This window comes from Ambystoma mexicanum, chromosome 3p (assembly GCF_040938575.1).
Source record: "Ambystoma mexicanum isolate Mex_15411 chromosome 3p, UKY_AmexF1_1, whole genome shotgun sequence".
In the NCBI taxonomy this organism is placed as follows: Eukaryota; Metazoa; Chordata; class Amphibia; order Caudata; family Ambystomatidae; genus Ambystoma; species Ambystoma mexicanum.
In genome coordinates, this window is record NC_090925.1 from 527,289,370 (window position 1) to 527,297,477 (window position 8,108).

The following is an 8,108-nucleotide window of genomic DNA, read 5'->3' on the forward strand; positions in this document are numbered from 1 at the left end:
TGGGACCCCTCCGCATCTGATCGTCCTAGAAGGTCTACAAAGACGCTTTGACCCATTAGAAATAGTGGAACCATTTTGATGAGGCCCTAGAAACTTGATATACTGTTAGATCTGTGTCCATGGCACCCTCACACCGAATTCCGTAAACTTGGCATTCTCAGGTCTGAAGTGAGGCGAGTGCGCCAGGACCGGAGTAAACGCGGTTACCGTGTTGCCCAGCCGTGGCAACGATCTTTGCAGTTGCACTGCATTTGTGACCCTCTTGTCCCTGAAGCCTGCTGCAGTGGAACTGGGGTGAATCATCCACCCAACGCGGAGAAATCGCCACTGTCCCATTTGGGAATCATCACTGTATGTGCAGAACTGAAAGTCACAGAGATGTCCTTTTTGCCACATTCAAACCTGCGAGCGAAGTGGACTGAAATGGAGAAGTTTGGGTCCGCTTGCGTCTGGGACTGGTGAGTACTTCAAAGCTTAACCGGAGGCCCCTAGCGCAAGGGCCCATTTTTACGCACAAGTGGCCCCTTGGTGCCCCTCTCCTTTCCACTGCTAGTGCGAACTAGCAAATCCACCCCAAACTTTGGAACTGCCTCTGCCTTTAAGTGGAGGTCCTGCCCGAATAGTGGGAACTTATTCTTCATCGCCTTATCCTGAGCTGCTAGCGACCCCTGAAGAGACCGCGTTTTGCTCATTGGAACAACCGCGTGCGCTTGCATGTACTGTTGAGCACAAGGCTCCCCTCTTCTTAAGGTTTGGACTGCCTCTTAGTTAGGTGTATTGCTGATGTTGAAGGGGCCTAAAGACTACCTGCACTGCCTGTTTCCTTCCCTCTAGGTTGTGGACATATTTCGTGCATTTAACCCTTTAGACCCCAATGGTCTTGTACATACATTGTATTGATAGGTTTTGTGTTGGTTTATTTAGTGTTAGTGTGATTCTTTTGCTATTGTCTATGTTACAAAGGCCTTTTAATAAATGTGTCTATATTTTAGATATAACACCTTGTAAAGACCGGAGGGGGGTCTGTACTTCCGCTCTCTATTTGGGAGAGGAGAGGCACAGAGGACCCCTGCCAAGATTCTCTATTGTGGTAGCAATGGACGAGCAATCAAGGCCTAGCTTCTCAGGAGGCGATGGGAGCTGGTTCTTAAGTACAGTGTAGGCCCCAAGCACCCATAAAGGAATGTCCACAACTGTATCGGTTAAAACACAGTCTTTATATAATTAATATTCACGGTCACGTACACTATCACGATAACTCACTTTGTAATCAGAAATCAACAATTGTAAATATATACAGTTCTAAAGTGGTACCACTAACGTTATCAGATCTCATTTAAAGTGCATAGAATGACACCCAGATCAGAATAAAGAGGAAACCAGTAGTAGAGAGAGGAAGGAAAGCAAGATGATTGAACAATTTGGCAGAATACTGGCCCCGATAACTAGACACAGTTCTGTGTGGAGATCCCCCCCAACTGGGCAACCTCTAGAAGAAAGATACAAGCCCAGTCCATATATTGTTCACACTAGACTTCCCAATAGTTCTGCAACCCCAAAGTACCTGGCGTTGTAGCGTTCCTTGTCGGGGAATCGACGGCCCTTCTTGAGCGTCCTCCCTTTCAGGCAGGAGTCACGGGTCGTCGAACGTCCGAATGAGAACAGGTTGCGCGACGACAGTGAAGTGGCCACATCGTTCCTAGCAGTGCTCGTTGACGGGGAAGTGTAAACGTCCTGCAAAGAAGAGGCGTGCAGGGCACCTAGTGTTGATAATTCTGGACCGCAAATAGTTTGGAGAACTGTGGCCCAGCAAGGGCGTCGAGTCATCGGCATCTCTGTGGTCTTTTGGGTGGCGGGAAACCCACCGGCGGATGCTCCTCGGTGCAGCGACGGTCAGGCCTTCTCCAGCAGGATACAGCGGCGACGATGTGGACGAGAGCGTCCTTGGATGAATGAAGTTCTTACGCAAACGGGAGCACGGCGGCACCGGTCGTCGACGGCGGTCGTTGACAGTGGCGGACAACAGTCCGGGCGCTTCTCCTTGGAGTTCCGCAGCAGTCCCCGTATCGGGTCATCAGCCTGTCGAAGGTCTGACTACCAGGGAGCTTAGGCAAAGATCAGCTGTGCACGATGGTCCCTCGTAGCTCGGGAAGAAGGCGCCTTACCAGGTCCTCTCTGCGTCAGTCCTTGGAGGCACAGCAGCTTTCAGATGTTGAAGGAAAGCAACAGCAATTCTTCTCGTCTAGCAGGGCTTCAAGGTCAAGCTTCAGTTACTCCAGTTACTCGTCGTAGTGGACTTCAGCTTCTGAACACAATTCCTAGCAGTGAGAGGTGCCCAGATATACTGTTGATCTCCCATTCATTCCGCTGGGTCACGCTCAAGCATCCAATCACGACTAAGGGCATTCATGCAGGCAGGCAGCCAATCAGGCACACGGTGCATTCAGGCCATTTACTTCTCTCCAGAAACTCACAACAAGTTATGTGTATTGGGACAAGTACCGAGCCATTCAATACTCCATACTGCATTCATACCGGTTTCAGGCAGGGCTGTCTTGGGCATTGTGTCAACCACCAGATACAAGACACCCACAACATAGAATGCATATTCGTCACACACTCCATTCACCCAGTTCCCACCCACAGGCGTACCCACAACATACAGTCGTTGAGAAGGCTCCAGCCAGTCTGGTCGGCACTTCCCCACACTACCGTATATGGAACTTCCACCCAACAGCCAGTCAGGGGGAAGGGACAGAGACAGGGCTTCCCGGGACTTCGGGAAGATCAAGGTAACAGGCGATGGAAGGCAAGAGGCCATGGGGGCTATTTTATCTCCATCAGGAATCTACCGATTCCAATGACAGGGCCTGGGCATCCGAAAATGGAGGACGCTCAGCCACCAGTCAATTCAGCAGAGAGCTGCCACCAGCCCGTACCTTGTTCTGTGGGCCACACACAGGTGCCCAAAAACATACACTAGGGGCACAGGGTTGCACCTCTACCCATGGGTGCCATAAGGGTATCCCACGGGTCCTGTTCACCAAACCAAAAGAGAGAGAGCTGCACCGCCAGGAGTCCCAAATGAACTCGTGTGCGGAAAACACGGCAGAACACACGATAAAAAGCAGTAAAGGACAAGGATACAGAGGCCCTGTCCCTTCAGATTCATTTCCAGCATCACAGTCGCCCCCCCCCCCCCCAGACTGAGCTTAGGGTGCCTAATCTCCCACGAGATAGACACTCTCATCCAGACGGTCAACATACCTTCTGGAAAGTCCATCTGCATTATCGTGACTCTTCCCAGGTCTGTGCTCTATGGTGAAGTCTGGCCCTTGCAGGCTAATGGACCACCTGAGCTGTTTCAGATTCTCACCCTTCATTTGCATAAGCCACTTCAGGAGCTTATGATCGGTTTGGGCCTTGAAGGTAGACCCGGTAAGGTAGGGTCTAAAATGCCTAAGGCTTCAAACTATACTAAAACATTCCTTTTCAACAGTAGCCCACCTAAGTTCCCTACCCTTGAGTTGTCTACTGATGAATATGATCAGATGTTCTCTTCCTTTGTCATCTAACTGGGACAAGACAGCTCCAATTCCAGTGTCACAGGCATCAGTTTGAACGATAAAAGGCTTGCTGTAATCAGGCGCACACAACACGGGTGCCCTACACAGACTTCCTTTCAAGCCATCAAAGGACCTCTGACAGTCTTCTGTCCAATTAACCTTCCTCGGTTGCTTGGGCGAAGTCAGAGCTGTCAGGGGTGCAGCTATGGTTCCATAGTCTGCCATGAAATTGTGATAATACCCAGTGAGGCCCAAAAAGGCTCTCACCTGGGTTTGAGTAGTGGGAGTCTCCCAGTCATGTACGTCCTGTACCTTACTGGGGAGAGGTTGGATTCGACCCCCTCCTACCTCATGACCAAGATAGGTGACTTTCCCCTGAGCTATCTGGCACTTGGTGGCCTTGATAGTGAGGTTAGCCCTTTTCAAGGCCTGCAACACTTTATCCAGATGAGTCAAATGCTCTTCCCAGGTGGAACTGTAGACGGCAATGTCATCTAAGTAAGCCACACCAAAGGCTTCCAGCCCACTGAGTGCATGGTTGACTAATCTCTGGAAAGTGGCAGGGGCATTCTTCAACCCGAAAGGAATGACCCTAAACTGGTAGAGTCCCGCTGGTGTTGAGAATGCCGTCTTTTCCTTGGCATTGTCCGTCAGAGCTATTTGCCAATAGCCTGAGGTAAGGTCAAAGGTGCTCACAAATTTGGCAGCACCTATGGTGTCCACAAGCTCATCAGCCCTGGGCAATGGGTGCGTGTCTGTTTTGGTGACGGCATTGACGCCTCGATAGTCCACACAGAACCTCCAATCCTTGGTACCTGCCTGGGAACTTGACTTGGGGACAAGGACCACGGGACTGGACCAGGGAATGGTTGGGGGTTCAATAACACCCAGATCCAACATCTTGGTGACCTCAGCCTGGATTTGGTTCTTGACGGTATCGGACATACGGTAGCACCTGCTTTTGACAGGTGTAACGAAGTGGGCGCTTCAATAACACACTTGAGTCCATGTTGATTTTATAGCCTTTACTTCCGTACTTTGTGGATACAGATGTATATAGATGTTTTGATCTGAGCATAAGGTAACATCTACCAGCCCCCTTGTAAACCGGCACTCAACTGTCACTCCAGGACCTCTCCACGCATTCGCATTCCACTCTTGCCCTATGATTCCATCCAGATGACCTCACACACATCGGAATACTGGAGGCCTAGACCTCGCAAGGAAATATATGTATGTACATCACACAAATCACAAATCACTACATACCTTTCCCCCATACAATATTGAACATTTTAAAGTAAAGGAAATCCAACATAACTATCACACTAAATCTCTCCGAAATCTACACAACCTAAAGTTAAACCCAAAAGCTTCCCAACACATGTTACTAAATAACACTGACACACAAGCCACACCATAACTGCGGGCCCTGCAGCCAAACACTTCCAATAGGGACCAGCCCCGACCTTGTACGACTATCGGAACCATTCTACCTCATTCTAACCCAACAACCTTAGATTCACCCCTACACCCAAAAGTGTAACCGAAATTGGCCAAATTAACCAAGGCTTTCACTAGAGCGTAAACCAACAACCTCTAGTCCCAATGGGCTTTACGCGATCCCTTAGAACATCATAAATGGAGCAAACTATTGACCGAGTCCAAAACCACCGTGCGCTAAGAGAAACACTCCTGTGCTAAGAGAAACACCCCATTGTCCCCTATGGATAACCCACTTACCAAACGCTGAAAACCAATAGGAATCCCAAAATCTCACCTCTAATACAGTAACCGTATTTCTCCAAATCCCTTCTCTATGACAAGGGCTGAGTTATACCCTAAATTCCACCTCACTCTAACATGGGCTGGATTTATACACTCAAATCCACCTCTGTGGCCTCAGCCGGATTTCCCAAATCCCTACACTATAACCTGGGCTGGATTCATACACTTAACTCCACCTCTGTGGTCTCAGCCGGATTTCCCAAATCCCTTCCTTATAACCTGGGCTGGATTTATAAACTTAAATCTACCTCTGTGGCCTCAGCCGGATTTCCCAAATCCCTACCTAATAACCTGGGCTGGATTTATAAACTTAAATCCACCTCTGTGGCCTCAGCCGGATTTCCCAAATCTCCCTACACTATAACCTGGGCTGGATTTATAAACATAAATCCACCTCTGTGGCCTCAGCCAGATTTCCCAAATCCCTACACTATAACCCGGGCTGGATTTATAAACTTAAATCCACCTCTGTGGCCTCAGCTGGATTTCCCAAATCCCTACACTATAACATGGCCGACGCTGCCTTTCTCTACAGCCGGACCGTCACCTGTACACACCCCCATAGCGCATCTCTCTGCACCATAAACGACCACACAAAATTTGGAATGAAAACTACAATTACTCGCATACAATCTTTGACATTCACACTCCATACTACTATGCGGTACGATCACTCAGGATAGTGACTACTACTCTCAGGAGGATCTGAGCATATACTCATTCAGTAGAACTGGATCACATTTACCCACAACCCAAACAAAACAGAGAGATTTCTTAACTCTATTAAAAACAACAGTGCACCCTTATTATCATTAACTCACCGCGGCCACAACAAACAACACATCAGCCTACCACATTTCAAATCAAATTCTCAAACCACATCCAAAACACCTTGCCTCTCGGAACACTTAAATTGCACTGTTAAAATTCTCTATCATAACATGACAACTCTTTAAAAAATTCCAAAAAGTCGGGATCCAGTTCCTGTAAAACCAATTTTGCAGTATCTACAGGTTCACCTCCAATAAAATCACCACATGCTCTACAGTGCCCCCATAGTTCTTCCCAGTGGGCATCAAGCTCTTTAAGTGCTCCAAAGCAACAACTGCACAGAGCCACGCTTCTGTCCCGGTAATCCCAATGACTCTTGGACAACACATTCTCAATCGGGCCATGAGCACCTCCCACCTCCAATTGAGGCAGACACAGTGGAACTGTATTTTCCTCAGCAGACGAAAGCCCTCTTTTGTTGTGATGTAACCATCCTTCTTTGCCTTGCATTACATTGCTCCCAACCACTACTGCCTCTACTTCCTGCTTTGCAGCATCAGATAGTTTGAGTCGCTTGTAATGTTGATCATATCTAAGGCAATGTAAATCACAATCTATTTTACTTTCAGTGCCGGCACAGTTCTGCGCGTCCCTCTCAAATGTGCTTGCCACCGTCTCTCCTTTCACAGTAATGGCCACATCCTCACTACTTCCTACTTTAAACTTCCCAAGCGTCAAAACAGTCATCACGTTCGAAAAGGGAACCTTGTTTTCATAAGCGTACCCTGAACGAACTGATACGCTCGACACACCTTGTGTCGTCATCATTTGATTTTTGTCCATCAAAATGCTCCGAATCAGAGCCTCTCCTGCCCAGTGACTGGCGCCTCGCTCCAACCGCCTCGTGAGTAGTACTCGCGGAGCACACTTAAACTGTAGATAACAATAGCCACTGACACTATCACTATCCGTTAAAGGCAATGTTCTTTGAGGCGCTCTCAACACAGTCTGGCTACCCTTGAATGGATTGGCCTGTACCTCAGCATATGAATGCCTTCCGCCGGTGCCCCCGACCCAACGCGCTTTGCCGTGTGAGCGTAACTATAGCTTACAATCCTAGTTCGACTGATACATGCTCTCACCTGGGGCCCCGTGGGGGGGGCTGGTAGATGTCCCCCCTGCTGATGCTCCGACTCTTTTCTGTGTGCACCCTGCACACATTTCTCAACAGCAGACTTTTGTGTGCACCCTGCACACATCTGCTCTGTCGGCGAGCGGCAGTCTAATATGTGCACCTTGCACACTTTTTCTTGTTTCGATGCAACGACTGTTCACAGTTCAGCATAGATCGCCGCTGGCGCACCGACTTTACTGATTTCCTTCTGAAGCATCAAAACTCCTCGTCACCAATGTAACGAAGTGGGTGCTCCAATAACACACTTGAGTCTGTGTTGATTTTATAGCCTTTACTTCCGTACTTCGTGGATACAGATGTATATAGATGTTTTGATCTGAGCATAAGGTACCATCTACCAGTCCCCTTGTAAGCCGGCACTCAACTGTCACTCCAGGAACTCTCCACGCATTTGCATTCCACTCTTGCCCTATAGTTCCATCTAGATGACCTCACACACATCGGAATACTGGAGGCCTAGACCTCACAAGGAAATATATGTATGTACATCACACACATCACAAATCACTACAACAGGCACACTGTCATCAGTGTCAATCTCGTGCCTACACCACGGTGTAAGGCCTGGTGTAGGGAAAACAGAGAGGCATACTGCCGGAGCAAATCCCGGCAGGCCATCTGCTGCTCTGGTGTCAGATCGGGAGAGAGATGTACTCCCTCCACTGAGCCATCCTGAGGGTTGCTAGGCAGCAAATCAGGAAGGGGCTCACTCTCATCCTCTTCTTGCCCTGAAGCTAGCAAGAGACATGAGACTTCGGCTCGCCTGTGGAAAGGCTTGAGCCTGTTGA